The sequence below is a fragment of the Rhagoletis pomonella genome, unplaced genomic scaffold (assembly GCF_013731165.1).
Source record: "Rhagoletis pomonella isolate Grant_MI unplaced genomic scaffold, Rhpom_1.0 Rhpom_scaffold_00015, whole genome shotgun sequence".
In the NCBI taxonomy this organism is placed as follows: Eukaryota; Metazoa; Arthropoda; class Insecta; order Diptera; family Tephritidae; genus Rhagoletis; species Rhagoletis pomonella.
In genome coordinates this window covers 3,239,325-3,255,062 of record NW_023458569.1, presented here as the reverse complement: position 1 = coordinate 3,255,062, position 15,738 = coordinate 3,239,325, and the positions used below count along the sequence as shown (strand labels likewise).

Here is a 15,738-nt window from a genome sequence, read left to right as displayed (position 1 = left end):
TTTATCAACTGTGGACGTCCTTTTTAGTTTTCTTTTGTTAGTCTGGCTAACTATGTTTAGCGACAGCTGATTCGTAGCTTTTTTCCCTATAAAAAAATAAATCGTAACAGAAAATATATAAGAATTTTACATACTCTTATGGGCAAATCTGAAAAACAGGTACACTTTCAAAATAAAAAGTTCACTTTTTTGATTTGTGGGCACACCTATGTTTTATATATGATTCGTAATCTCTTAATAAATCGATAAATATAAGTGTAATTCATTTTCATCAAGTGCGTCAAAAGTTAGACGAGGAATAAACGTTTATATCGCTGAAATAGAAAACAAAAAAATTGTTTATGTTCAAATTACGCTGTGCAAGTTGTAACTCTTTAGCAAAGATTTTGAAAGTCCTCCGAAAGGGTCCGGTTTTCGAGATAACGGACCTTGATAATTTGATTAAACTGTAACTATCTTATAAATAACTCCCGTAGTTTTGAAGTTATTGTACTAAAATTTTGCATATAACGGTTTTTAATATTACGTTAATTATTCCTTAAAATTATCGAAATAGGTTTACTTTAACAAATAGCTCCAATACAACTGATTACTCAGATATGTGTTTTTGCGCTATAACTCTAACTTCATATCTGAATAATAAATTGTATGAGTGCTATATGTTAAATTGAACCTATACTAAAATTTTACCTGCTTAATTGGAGCAGTTGTAACGCAAAGCAACGTCTCTGATTAATCAGTTGTATGGGAGCTAGATGTTATAGTGAACCGATTTCGATGATTTTATGGAATAATTATGGTAATATTAAAAAACACTCATGTCCAAACTTTTATTAAAATATTTATAAAACTGAGGGAGTGTTTTTTTTACAAAATAGTTAAATTTTAAGCAAAGTTTCAAGTACCGCTATCTCGAAAATTAGAGTCAATCGGGCAAAGGTGAGGACGCCATTGAAGGCCCCATTTAAGTAAGAGCAACTATCAGAACCTTTGTGGATAAAAAGTTGCTTCGATACCACCTCGAAATATTCTGACAAAAAGAAGTAGCATCATTCAAGGTGGGGCCACGCTGAATTATTCGGTTTAAGAGCTCACTGAAGTCTGCAGCGTCTGTTCACCAGTAGGTGCGGCTGCAAGCGGGGGTCTGTCTTGGAGAAAGCGGCTCGATGTATAAACGTATATTTGGTTGTGAAACCACCCCCGTTCCAGCAATGGGTTGTGCGCTGGGTTTGGGACCCGCCCCGTAAAAAGCCCTTCCAGTGAAGAAGCGGAGCAATACCTCGGATGAGCCCCCCCCCCCCCCCAAATCGTGCTTGGCGACTTCAATGCCAGGGTGGGCAAGGAAGATATCTTTGGAACCACCGTCGGAAAATTCAGCCTCCACGACGAAACGTCCGACAACGGACTGAGGCTGATCGACTTCGCCGGGGCCCGAAACATGGTAGTATGCAGTACTAGGTTCAAGCATAAAAAGATCCATCAAGCTACGTGGCTTGTCTCCGGATCGAAAAACGAGGAACCAGATCGATCATGTTGTGATAGACGGAAGGCATGCTTCAAGCGTTTTAGACGTACGTGCACTCCGAGGCCCAAACATCGACTCGGACCACTATCTTGTTGCAGCCAAGATACGCACCCGCCTCTGTGCAGCAAAAAATGTGCGCACAAATATGCAAGGAAAGCTTAACGTCGAAAAGCTACAATCACAACAGACAGCCAGCGCTTTCGCTACTCGACTCTCACACCTGCTCTCAGAGGGCACCCTTCGACAAACCGACATATGCGAGCAGTGGAACCACATTTCCCGCTCATTAAGTAATGCCGCCGAAGAAGTAGTCGGATTTCAGCGAGCCCGAAAGAACAACTGGTACGATGAGGAGTGTCAGGAAGCTGCAGAGAAAAAAGATGCCGCCTACAGGGCCACGCTGCGATCGGGCGCAACGCGCGCTACGTGGGACCGCTATAGGGATCTGAAGAAGGAAGCGAAACGTATTTGCCGCAATAAGAAGGGAGAGGCCGAAATACGTGAGTGCGAAGAGCTTGAAATGCTGGCCGACAGGAAGAATGCCCGAAAATTTTACCAGAGAGTTAGGCGAATTACGGAAGGTTTCAAGACCAGGGCATATTCATGTAAGAACAACAATGGCGACCTAGTTACCGATGTTCAGAACGTACTTAAATTATGGAGGGAACACTTTTCCACGCTACTGAATGGTAGCAGCACGGAATGTTGGGGAGAAGAAAAACCCGAGCCCGCAGTCGATGATGACGGAGTCGATATTCCTCCGCCTGACCATGACGAGGTACGAATAGCAGTAACGCGGCTGAAAAACAGCAAAGCCGCTGAAACTGACAGCCTGTCAGCTGAGCTATTCAAGTACGGTGGCGAGGAGTTGATAAGGTGCATGCATCAATTCGTATGCAGAATATAGTCAGATGAACGCATGCCCGACGACTGGAATTTAAGTGTGCTCTGCTCAATCCACAAGAATGGTGACCGCACCATTCGCGCCAACTACGGCGGGATCAGCCTTCTAAGCATAGGTTACAAGGTCTTATCGAGCGTATTGTGTTAAAGACTGAAGCCCACTGTCAATAAACTGATTGGGTCTTATCAGTGTGGCTTTAAGCCTGGAAAACCGACCATAGACCGGGTGTTCACAATACGCCAAATCTTGGAAAATACCCGCGAGAAAAGAATCGACACTCACCACCTATTTGTCGACCTTAAAGCCGCCTTCGACAGCACTAAAAGAGGTTGCCTATACGCCGCTATGTCTTAATTTGGCATCCCCGCCAAACTGATACGGCTGTGTAAAATGACGTTGAGCAATACCACCAGCTCCGTCAGAATTGGCACTGACACACTAACTCCAGCGCCACTGTCGGAATCAGCACAGTGTGTTGGCGCAATTGCTCCTCTTCAGGGTAAAGCTCATTTCCTTTATTGCTGCACGCTACACCAAAGTGAATTAATACAAGGTGATATCGGTTGAGAAAAAACTCAAGTATACCCAAGTTCAAAACCCAAAAATACAACAAACCTATCATTGTCACATTCAGAAGGACCGCGACGAATTCTAGCAACACCACCTTGTATAAATTCGCCTTGTGCTGCAAATTTTACAAGAGACACTTCTATTTCGGGTGTTCTTTGTTGGTTCTTTGCGGCACCCGGTGTTGTCAGTGTCCCGGTGTTGAACTAAGGTGAATTAATACAAGGTGGTATCGGTTGGGCAAAAACAACTCAAGTATATCCAAGTTCAAAACCCAAAAATACAACAAACACATAATTTTCATATTCAGAAGGACCGCGGCTAATTTTAGCAACACCACCTTGTAAAAATGCGCCTTGTGGTGCACATTTTACAAGTGACACTTCTTGTGTTCATTGCTCGTTCTTTTCGCCGCCTGGTGTTGTCAGTGTTCCGGTGTTGCTGGCGCCATTGCGTCACTGAGTTGTGAAAATCGGAATCGGCGCCAGTAACTCAGCTCTCGGTACCAGCGCAATAGCGCGGCGCCGCACTGTGTTACCCACGGCTAGTCAGAATTGGGAAAGACCTGTCCGAGCCGTTCGGCACCAAACGGGGCTTCAGACAGGGCGACTCCCTTTCATGTGACTTCTTTAATCTGGTGTTGGAGAAGATAATAAGAGCTGCAGAACTGAACCGCTCAGGAACAATTTACTACAAGAGCGTGCAAATCCTATCGTATTCCGATGACATCGATATCATCTTTATCAAAAAACCGCGAAGTCTGTTCTGCCTTTTCCAAGTTGGATAAGGAAGCAAAGCGAATGGGTCTGGTGGTTAAGCTGATGCCTGATAAAACTTTGTAGCTTTGCGTGACATTTATAACTTTGCCAGCAAAGCGGCAGACGCAAAAGGTATACCACAATGAACGCCAAGAAAACAATTTCGTACTGCTATTTTACTCGTCAAAATTGCTGTGGATTTTATATATTTTGCTTTAAAAAAGTCATCTATGTGATTAAGTTTTATGTTTCTACATGAAAACTCGAATTTGGACGAAACAAAATAAATATTAAACCGCCCGATTGTCAAAGTGATGGGAGTTGGCCATCTTTTCGCTTCGCGCTGCAGTTTCAACGATATATGTGGCATACTTTGTGCATTTTTATACAATTCATATTATCTGTCAAAGCGAATCTGTCACATAAAGCGCAGCAAAAGTTTTATGTGGCATCAGCTTTAACGAGGACAAGACGAAGTATATCCTGTCATCAAACAAACAGTCAGCACATTCGCGCCTTGGCACGCTGCACTGAATACTGGGCAGGAACATTCGCCTCAAAAGGATCTTATCTTATCTTATAAATATTATAAATGTGAAAGTTTGTATGTTTGGATGTTTGGGAAATCATCACGCGGAAACGACTGAACGGATTTGCATGAAATTTTGTACGCAGATAGCTTATGGGCCAGATTGGTTAATAGGCTATTTTTGTAAGAGTTGCCACCTGCTAAAAAAGTTTCATTTATTTATTATGCGGGAACGACAATGGATTTGCATGCAAATTTGCACACAGATAGCTTATAACCTAGATTGGAAAATAGGCTACTTTTCTTAAGAGTTGCCACCTGTTAAAAAAGTTTCATTAAATTAATACGCGGAAACGATTGAATGGATTTGCATGAAATTTTGCAAGGCAGATAGCTTATGACCTACAGTGAAAAATAGGCTAATTTTTTGGAAGAGTTGCCACCTGTTAAAAAAGTTTTAATTAAATTAATACGCGGAAACGACTGAACAGATTTGCATGACATTTCGCACAGAGATAGCTTATGACCTATGTTGGAAAACAGGCTACTATTTTAAGAGTTATCACGTATTAGGAAAGTTTAATTAAATTAATACGTGGAAATGACTGAACTGATTTGCATGAAAGTTTGCACACAGATAGCTTATGACCTAGACTGGAAAATAGGCTATTTTTGTAAGAATTTCCACCTGTTTGAAAACGAAATTTTGCTCAAAGATGGTGTATGGCCTGGATTGAAAAATAGGCTACTTCTTTAACCGGTTTTCCGATCAGGATGAAATTTGGTACAAATTGGAATTTTCATATTACATACATATCTCTGGAAGTATTTGTGGGAGAGAACTGAAACTTGGTATAGTGATATGTATGTGAAATCAATGTTGGCATTAATCGATTGATGTTTTAATTAGTTTGTTAATTCGATTAAATTCAATCTGATTACAGTTAATCATGATTAATTTTAATCCGACTAAACAGTTAATCGTAACCGCGATTAAAAAATTAATTTTTAATCATTAACTCTTAATTTGATCAAGTAGGTTTGGTGATTAATTAAGTTATGCTGGCTAAGTCGGGTTTCCTCATCAATCTAAGCAATTTGGTGTGCATTTTCATTGAGATATATACCAACATGGGCGTAGCCAGGTAGGGGCAGGGGGTGATCGAGCCGCCCCCCCTAACTTTCAAATTCTCCTTATATATGTATAAAATAGTACCCTGGAATGCCAGGTTAGTAGGGTCGAATATACAGTTTTGACAGTTTTTTAAATCTTTTAATGCTGTGTCTTTTTCATATTGGAAATTTTCTTCTTTTATTGTAATAATTAATTCTTTTTCGGTTTCAATTTCTAAATTTTCTATATTTGGCAATGGTACTATCAACTTTAAATCTGTTAGTATGTAAGTGCTTGGGATTTTGATGGCAATAACAATTGTTTGATTTTTGTATAGCAATACCCCTATTTTTGATCATTTTAATTTGTAAAAATCTATTTTAAAGTATTAAATTTCCTCTTTTGTTAAAATTCCAGGATGAATTAAATTATATTTGGCTGCGGCTATATTATTTTGAATATCAACAATTTTATCCTTAACATATCTAATTTTGTACACCATGTCGTTATAAAGCAATTGATTTAAAATTTCTGTATTTTGCTGACTCATTTTCGTAAAAAGTTTACTACAAAGTAATATAATTTATATACCAATATATATATGTATATATTTTTTATAATTTTTTTATTTTTTATTTATTTTTTTAAGTATCTCCATTATGAGCTGTGATACTGAACCTATCATCATCGTCATTATCATTATTATTCAAACTGGGTATTTCTGCAAATTTGTGTGGTCTTTTTATATTAGCAATATGAACATTCTGTAAAGGATTAATTCGGAAATATGGTTGATCCTTGTGCCTTACTCTTCTGTAGTTTTTAATGGGTCCGGTTTGTCTATTTTCTGTGTATTCTTATCTATTTTTGTTATGCTTGGCTATTGCTTTTTCTTTTGCTGTTTTAATTCTATCTTGTAATATGGATGGACAAATGTTTTCCTTAGCGAACCTTGGAGAACATTTGATGGTTGAATGATGCCGATCATTATAGTTAGCTATAACAATCTGCATTCTCATTTCTGTTGAGAGACTTGGATCTTCAATTCCTTTTAGTTTCTCTAACAGGGTTGAGTGAAGCCTCTCAATATCTGCATTACCTGTGTGGTTATTAGGTTTGGTAAGGTGGATCTCGACATTCTCGTCATTTAAATATTTTACTAACTGTTCCGCTCTAAATTCATTATCCATTATGATGTTTTTCGGTTTTCCGAATTTTGCAAAATGTTCCATTATTATTGCTTTCTTTGCTCTCCAATTTCGATCAGTAATTGTATATGCTGCGGCGAACTTCGTTAACTTATCAATTGTTGTAACAAATGAATGTTTGTTAAAATGAAATATATCAATATGGATTACTTCATTTTTATTAGTGGGCGTCTCAGTTAGGTTAAATTTGGGTTTAATCGGATTACGATCGTATTTTATCTGTTGACATTTTTGACAGTTGTTTATTATTAATTGTATGTGCTCTCTTAATTTCGGATAGTATATTTTATCCTTCAAAGAATTATATATTTCATTTATGCCACTGTGCATAGATTCATTATTATGATAAAGCGAAATTTGCTTGTGGAGTTCTTCTTCTACCAATATTTCCGATGCCCTTTTTGTGCATTTTATAAACACTATTTTGTTATCGCAATTAAATAAGGATATTAACATCATTTGAATTTTGTTGTAGTCCGATTCAGAAACTTGTGAATAAATTCCCACTTTTCCGTTATATATATAGCGTTTGAAATTACTTTAATTAAATTTTCCTCATCCATCGGATTTATTTCCAATATTTTTCTGTTATGGATTGTTCTCATTTCTTCTCTTTGACTGTAAGTCAGTATTATTTGAATTTTGTATTTATTCACAACTAGCTTATACCCGCGGGTTTTACCCCGGGCTTTTATACAAAAAGGAAAAACAATTTAATGATGTTAGATTTTATTTCTGTGCCCATTTCGTTATAGCTCGTTATTTTTTAAGCGAGTTAAGGTATTTAGGCCGTTTAAAACTATGATATTATAAAATCTCGTCTGCGCGCTAGGCATATGAAATATATCAATCCCTCTAAGTTTACCTCAAGATGGTTCCAGGTATACGACGCATGAACGTGTAACCTTCTTGGAGGTGCCACGGCGGGTTCTAATATTTCCAACTCAAATTTAGTAACCTGGCCTTGATAAAATACCACTTCCCATTACTGTAGCAAATGCCTCAAGAGAGCTTTAGATTATAAGGCCGAACCGGGCTCTCCCTTTTCCATTTAACGAAATTTATTCTGTCAGTACGGCACTTATAAAATAAATCTCCATATCAAATTTAAAATACTTCGAGAGATTTTCTATCCTTCCAGAGATGTGTATTAAGAAGTTTTTAGTATGTATGGGAGGCGACATGCCTCCTTTTTTAATAACTCACATTTTTTCCATGAGCAATTGATACATTTTGCATACACAACTCCATACCAAGTTCCAGCATTCTTCCACAAACACTTCCACGACGCTATTAAGATGGTGTCGCTCGAGCACCCCCCTGCCCCTACCTGGCTACGCCCATGTTGGTATATATCTTAATGAAAATGCACACCAAATTGCTTAGATTGATGAGGAAACGCGACTTAGCCATACCGGATCGCGGTTACGATTAACTGTTTAGTCGGATTAAAATTAATCATGATTAACTGTAATCAGATTGAGTTTGATCGAATTAACAAACTAATTAAAACATCAATCCATTAATGCCAACATTGATTTCACATACATATCCCTATACCAAGTTTCAGTTCTCTCCCACAAATACTTCCAGAGATATGTATGTAATATGAAAATTCCAATTTGTACCAAATTTCATCCTGATCGGAAAACCGGTTAAAGAAGTAGCCTATTTTTCAATCCAGGTCATGAACCATCTTTGAGCAAAATTTCATTTTCAAACAGGTGGAAATTCTTAAAAAGTAGCCTATTTTCCAGTCTAGGTCATAAGCTATCTGTGTGCAAACTTTCATGCAAATCCATTCAGTCGTTTCCGCGTATTAATGTAATAAAACTTTTTTAACAGGTGGCAACTCTTAAGAAAAGTAGCCTATTTTCCAATCTAGGTTATAAGCTATCCGTGTGCAAATTTTGATGCAAATCCATTCAGTCGTTCCCGCATATTAAATAAATGAAGCTTTTTTTAACAGGTGGCAACTGTCTGGCTCATAAGCTATCTTCGTACAAAATTTCATGCAAATCCGTTCAGTAGTTTCCGCGTGATGATTTCCCAAACATCCAAAGATACAAACTTTCACATTTATAATATTTATAAGATAAGATATCTTCTTTTATTGCGAAGTGTTCCGCTAACTCTTCGTCTGCAGAATGGATTGTATCTGACATTTCCAAATTTGACTCATTGTCATTATTTTGATTTATCTTAGGCGAGTTTTCTATTCTACTCAAAAAATCTGCCACAACGTTATCTTTACCGTTAAGGTACTCGATTTCCTAATTAAATTCTTGAAGTTTTAAAAGCCACCTCTGATGGCGTTGGGAAAATTCTCTCCCTTTGTATTTATTATTTAAATATTTAATAGGGAAATGATCAGTAATAATTTTAAATTTTGTACCATAAATATATGGTCACTCTATAAGTCACTCATCATGCCCGTGCTGGTATATGGCGCAGAAGCATTGACAATGACAACATCCGATGAGGCGGCTCTTGGAGTGTTTGAGAGAAAAATTTTGCGGAAGATTTACGGGCCTTTACGCGTTGGCGACGGCGAGTACCGCAGACGATGGAACGATGAGCTGTATGAGCTTTACAACGATATGGACATAGTGCAGCGAATTAAAATACAGCGGCTCCGCTGGCTTGGTCATGTCGTTCGAATGGACACCGACGCTCCAGCTCTGAAAGTATTCAACTCGGAACCCGCTGGTGGTAGTAGAGGAAGAGGGAGGCCCCCACTGCGATGGAAAGATCAGGTGGAGAAGGACTTGGCTTCACTTGGCGTTTCCAATTGGCGTCAGTTGGCACAGAGGAGAAACGACTGGCGTGCTTTGCTGAACTCGGCATATATGGCCTGAAATAATTTATTGAATATATGTATAATTGCCAAAAATTCTTTATCTGTTGTAGCGTATTTTTGTTCATGATTATTTAGTGTTCTGGAAATATAGCACACTGGCTGACCTTGTTGCGAAAGAACAGCCCCTATCGCATAATCACTTGCGTCAGTTGTAATAGTGAATTCCTTATCGTACTCTGGGAATTTAAAAATGGGATGTGAAGAGATTAATGTCTTCAAATTCTCGAAGCTTACTATGTACTTCGGATCTTTCGGGTTTATTTTTGTTTCCTTTTTCAAATATGTTATCATCGGATATGCTATTTTAGAATAATCTTTAATGAATTTTCTATAATAGCCTGTTGCTCCTAAAAATCCTTTAAGTTGTCTTTCCGTTTTCGGAATCGGTAGCTCTTATATAGCTAAAATTTTATCAGTATTAGGTTTGATTCCCTCTTTTGTTAAAGTGTGCTCTAAGAATTGCGTTTCTTTTTTCAGAAAACTGCACTTGTCCGCCTGAATGTTTAGATTATGATTCGCTAAAATTTAAAAAAATTTCCAGCGATTTAATATGTTCCTCTAAAGAGGTGGAGAATACTAAAATATCATCGAGATACACAACACATATTTTGGTAATGTACTCTCTTAAAATGTCATTCATCATTCTCTGAAAAGTGGCTGGGGCATTTTTAAGCCCAAAAGGCATACGGACGTACTCATACAGTCCTGCCGGAGTAACAAATGCTGCCTTTTCGATGTCCCTTTCTGTCATCAATATTTGGTGATATCCTTTGGCCAAGTCAATGGTGCTAAAGTACTGTGCTTTGCCTAGCTTGTCAAGAATTCCATCAATGTTTGGTAGAGGGTACTTATCATCAACAGTCAGTTGATTTAGTCTCCTATAGTCAACCACTAATCTATATTTTTGAATACCTGATTCATCCATTTTCTTAGGTACAATTAAAATCGGAGAACTGTACCTACTTCTACTTTTCCGTATTACTCCCTGTTTTTCCAATTCAACAATTTGTTTTCTTACTTCCTCCTCATGTTTAGGAGATAATCTGTAAACTCTGGAATTAATCTGTTGGTCTGTTGTGGTTTTAATCTCATGTACCACCGATCTTGTATTTGTTAGCGTATCTCCTTCTTTGTAAAAAAATTTTTTAAATTTCTTCAATAACATTTCAATTTTGCTTTTTTCATCTGATTTGAGATGATTTAGTATGATACTCTTCACTTCACTTACATCCAATGAATAAATTTGCTCCTGCTTCGTTTTCAAATGGAACGGAAGGTTTGTACCGTTCTTCAAAATAATTTGCATATTTTCAATATCAATAATTTTAAAATTTTTGAAAATGAAATCATTTGCCAATAATAAATCATATGGCTTATCGAAATCCATTAAAAGCCACCTTATTTTAGCGTTTGGTGGATAATTAAATTCCGAAGGTCAATCACTTTTTACCTTGATATTCGGCTTTCCAATATTGTCATTTAATGTACTAATAACAGTACTTTCACACTGGAACACGATTGGTAACTTAAATTTTTCAAAACTTGACTTTTCATGATACTAATAGTAGAACCAGGATCTACTAGAGTAAGCCACTTTTTTCCAAAAAGTGTTAGTGCATTATAATTTTTCTGTCATAGTTTTCCGAGGCTAGTTTGTAAAAAAATCGTTAGTTTCGTTTGTCTCATTGTGTGTGTCATTTTGACCATTTCGACTTATTGTGTCTACCTCCATTTGTTCGGGCCTATTTGACCTTCTCGTCTGCTTATTTCCTGAACTGTTGCGTACTTGTTGTGCCGAAGAATAATTCGAAGATCTATTCTGTCCCGAATTATTCCAATTTCGATTCTGGCTTAAATTGTTTGAATACCGATTTTGTGCGGTATTATTTGAATATCGGGTTTGTCCCGAGTTATTCGAATATCTATTTTGCAAGGAATTATTCGAGAATCGATTTTGTAGCGAGTTGTTCGTATATCGATTTTGTTGCGAGTTGTTCGAATATCGATTTTGTTGCGAATTATTCGAATTACGTATATTACTATTGAAACTGTTTTGGCCACGATGACCATTTTGGTTCAGTGGGCGATAATTGTTTTGCCCCGACTGTCTGAAATTTTGTTTGCTAATTAAAAACATTGGATTTAGATTACCGTCATTTAAAATTGTACATATTTGTACTCATTTCTGTCCAATTTGTGATATTTCTTATAGAAAAGACAAACGTTCCCGCCGCTAATTGCTCAATTCTTTGAATAAGTATTCCTGTAAAAATTTCCTTCATAACGTCCCCATTGTCATTTAAGGCACTAAATTCTGTAATTCCGTATATAATTTGTTTCGACTTTCTGTAGAGTTCGCTAATATTTGCTACTCTGAGATTATTTATTTCACTTGTAAGGGTCATTTGGTCTTTTGAAGGCCTGAAATGTTGTTTTAAATTGGTCTTACATAAATCCCAGCTTTCTGGTGGATTTAGCGCCAAAAATTTTTTGCTGAACCGATAATCTTTAAGTCATAAATCACACGGAAAACTGCATCTTCCTGACCTATATAGTCCCTTAAAACTCTGTCTATTGCCTCAATAAATGAAGGTAATTTCGCAACATTACCCTCAAACGGCTTTAAATATTTCAAATCTTTTTCTATTCTCTGTCTTACTGTTGTTCTTTGTTGAGCAGCATTTTGTTGCAAAAGTTGAGTAATTGCTACTAAGCAATTCTCTATATTTTGAGAAATTTTTATTTTTTTTTGTTTTTATGTAATCTCTGAAGGATAACAAAAAGAAAAGAAAACACTTCACACAGTTGTATTTAAAACAACGAGAAAAAAAATTTTAAACAGATTTAAAATTGTAGCCAATCTACCCTTTTTCGTTTAAAAATACATAAATTTTTCAAAATTTTAGTTAGTCTGCATTCAATTGTGTATCAAATATTTTATCATCACAATTTTTATAATTTCCTTTTTTTTCAGGACCTTAACGGATCACATAAAAAAAATTCAAATGTATTTATAAAAAAATTAACTGTATTTGAGCAATATCACATCAAAAATAAACATACATATTTAAAAAAATTTTAAATTTTATATTTTTTATCAAGTTAATAATCTCTGGAGGTTCCCTCTTAGCGGTGGTGAATAGCAGAGTTATTTTTGTTTTATAAATCCGGAGGGTCCCCCTTTCGGTGGTGAATCGCGGATTTTCTTGTTTTTAATATTATAGGCTGTACAAGCCACTTTCTTTGGCAATTTATTTAAACTTTTATAACAAATTTTGTTTTAATATTCTCTGGAGGGTCCCCCTTTGGGTGGTGAATCGCAGAGATATTTTTTATTTTATAAATCCGGAGGGACCCCCTTTCGGTGGTGAATCGCAGATTTTTGGTATTTTCTTTTAAATTTTATAGGCTGTACAAGCCCTTTTATTATTACAATGTCGACATAAAAAATCAATAACACTACCATACGTCTGTTTCTGCTCCTGTTGTGGATGTCTTGGGTGTTGTTCTTCTTGAACCTTCAGTCCTCCTGTCCTCCTGGCCGATATTTGGAAAATTTACAAGTTTGTTGAGTTATTTTATCCCAGCAGCAGCAACAGTTGACTTCGTTGAGTTGCTGCCTTATTCCTGGACCGTACAAAACAATTTTATCTTTTATTATTACATTTTTAAGTTCACTCCGCGACTGCGCCAGTTATATGTTTCAGTGGCTGCACTGAATACTGGGCAGGAACATTGGCCTTAAAAGAATATATTGTATAAAATAAAACAAGGACTTTCTTTACACTTATTTATTACAAGGAATCAAATATAACTTTATTTCAAGAACGTTTATTATGAAGTCTTGAACACAAAACGGTCAGGCAACAACTGACTTTTGGTTCACTAAATCTAAAAGTCGTTACTCTCAATTCTTAATTATTGGTATGTGGTACATAACCCATACACTCCTACTTTCTTTGTATGTATGTATATATTACAATATATTCATATGTATCAATATTCCTAACTCAGCATTATTCTTATTTCCAATCTGTAATTATTCATATGCCTTTGATTTCAATACTTGCCATGCCATAGCATTGCAGTTGTTTTCTTAGCCACGGTGGCTTTAGTTTCATTTGCCTACAGTTAGATCGGCATTCGTCAGTCTCCGACTAGCACTCATTGCGATCGGTTCGATTATTCTGAGTTGTGTGCCTGTGCTTTAATTTTTGCTTATTAAAGCTTATTGTTACGCAAACACACGTGTTTCGTGCTTGATCATTTGTAAATATATCACTTATTTTTTCTTTCAACTAAGGTTTGCAAATAAATCTGGTGAGTTATTAAGTGTTCAATATGGCCCCCCAAGCTTGGGGACAACCGGTATGCCATTTTTGCAACCGGTCCCGAAGCAAAAAAAAACGTACTTTTACTAAGCTACTAGACCCCTTCCCCGCACTCCCTAAAGTGCAAGTACCAAACCCAAAATTTGTGTTACTCTCCTCCCTTCAAGATAATAAACCCATATCCGACTTCTCATGCTTTGCTGTACATCGTTCTTTACACCTGATTAGCAAAGAAATCATATCAATTTCCGAATTACGTGATGGTAATCTGTTACTGTTGGTGCAAAATAAGCAAGTAGCTGACAGATATTTATCAGCAAAAGAGTTAGTTGGGCTTTGTAAAATTAAATGCACTTTGCATGAAACACTCAACTTAACCAAAGGAACTATTTATGCCCCATACCTCAACAAAATACCAGAAGAAGAAATCGTGCAAGAGTTGAATGCACAAGGAGTAGTTTCAGCATTTAAATTCCCAAAAATTGTTGATGGCAAGACAATCCCCAGTGGAGTTGTTTTGCCTTCATTCGATCTTTACAAACTACCCGAAAAAATCGATATTTCTTGGCATTCAGTTAAAGTACGCGAATATATACCCAACCCCATGCGTTGTCGTAACTGTCAATTATTGGGACATACTACGAAGCGCTGCAAATATCCATCGGCATGCACTAACTGCAATCTGCCACCACACTCTCCTCAAGAATGCACCCGTACCTATTGTGCCAACTGCGCTGAAAGTCACCCAGCCTCGTCCAAAGATTGCAAAAAGTATGTACAACAAAAATAAATATTAAAAATAAAAACCATAAAAAAATGTTCAATGCACGAAGCTAGGAACATACACAAATCACAAACTCAAACCCCCACTACTCCCTCAGCATACTCCGCTGCTTTAATTAGCACAGGCACATCAACCGTCAAAGCAAACAAGCCACCAACAAGCAAAACTACTCCTCCAGAAGAAAAGTCTATCACACCTCCCTCTGCTTCGTCAGAAAAAGCCATCAACTCACCAATCTCTAATTCTCCTATCCCTCAATTCGCTTACTCAGCGACCAACACCCAACTAAACACAGATTACTCTTTCAAGTTTAACAACACAAAAGATTCCACCTCTCTCTCTCAATTTAACCTCTCTTCTAACCAACTCCCAAATGTCAACTCCAACAAACTCACCACTTATACAACAAATACAAACCATATTCTTAGCACCAATCAACCTATGCATAGTAACAACAAAAACGACTTTGATATGATCGATGACATATAAAACTCTGTGTTAAATCAGACATCAATTTAATTCCCTCTTTTCTTAACTAATATGAAGATTTTGCAGAGGAACATAAAAGGCTATATCAATAACTTTCTCGAACTTCAGTTGTTGATAAAAACTATTGACCCAGATGTGATATGCCTTCAGGAAACGCACTTTCCTTACAACCAAAATAACATAATATACCCTAAAGAATACTCTGGATATTTTACCAATTTACATACAAATGGCAGCGCGAAGCAAGGTATTGCTGTACTTATAAAAAATCACCTACCCCACAGACAAATACAATTCAACTCATCTATCGCATCTATTGGAATCGAAACCTCAATTAACTTTAATTTCAGTATTTTTAACACCTACATTCCTCCCCTTCAAAATTTTTCAAGCAGTGATCTTTTTTCAATAACCCGCAGTGCCCCATCACCAGTACTGCTTACCGGCGATTTTAATGCATGGAGCCCTTTGTGGGGATCTATGAAAGCAAATAGAAGAGGAACTCAAATTGAAGACTTCATCATCTGCCAAGATCTTGTAGTCTTAAATAATGGTTCACCTACCCACTTTTCCACCCATCAATCCTTTACCCACGTTGACTTCACCATATGCTCCTCTAATTTTGCTCCAAAGTGCTCTTGGGAGATTTTCGATAGCCTACATGGAAGC

The 15,738-nt window shown here is 36.9% G+C and overlaps 1 pseudogene; it reads left to right on the top strand.

Moving 5' to 3' along the window:
- LOC118749344 overlaps positions 1-15,069 on the top strand; it is a 112,041-nt pseudogene extending 96,972 nt beyond the window's left edge.
- Positions 15,070-15,738: the final 669 nt, after the last annotated feature.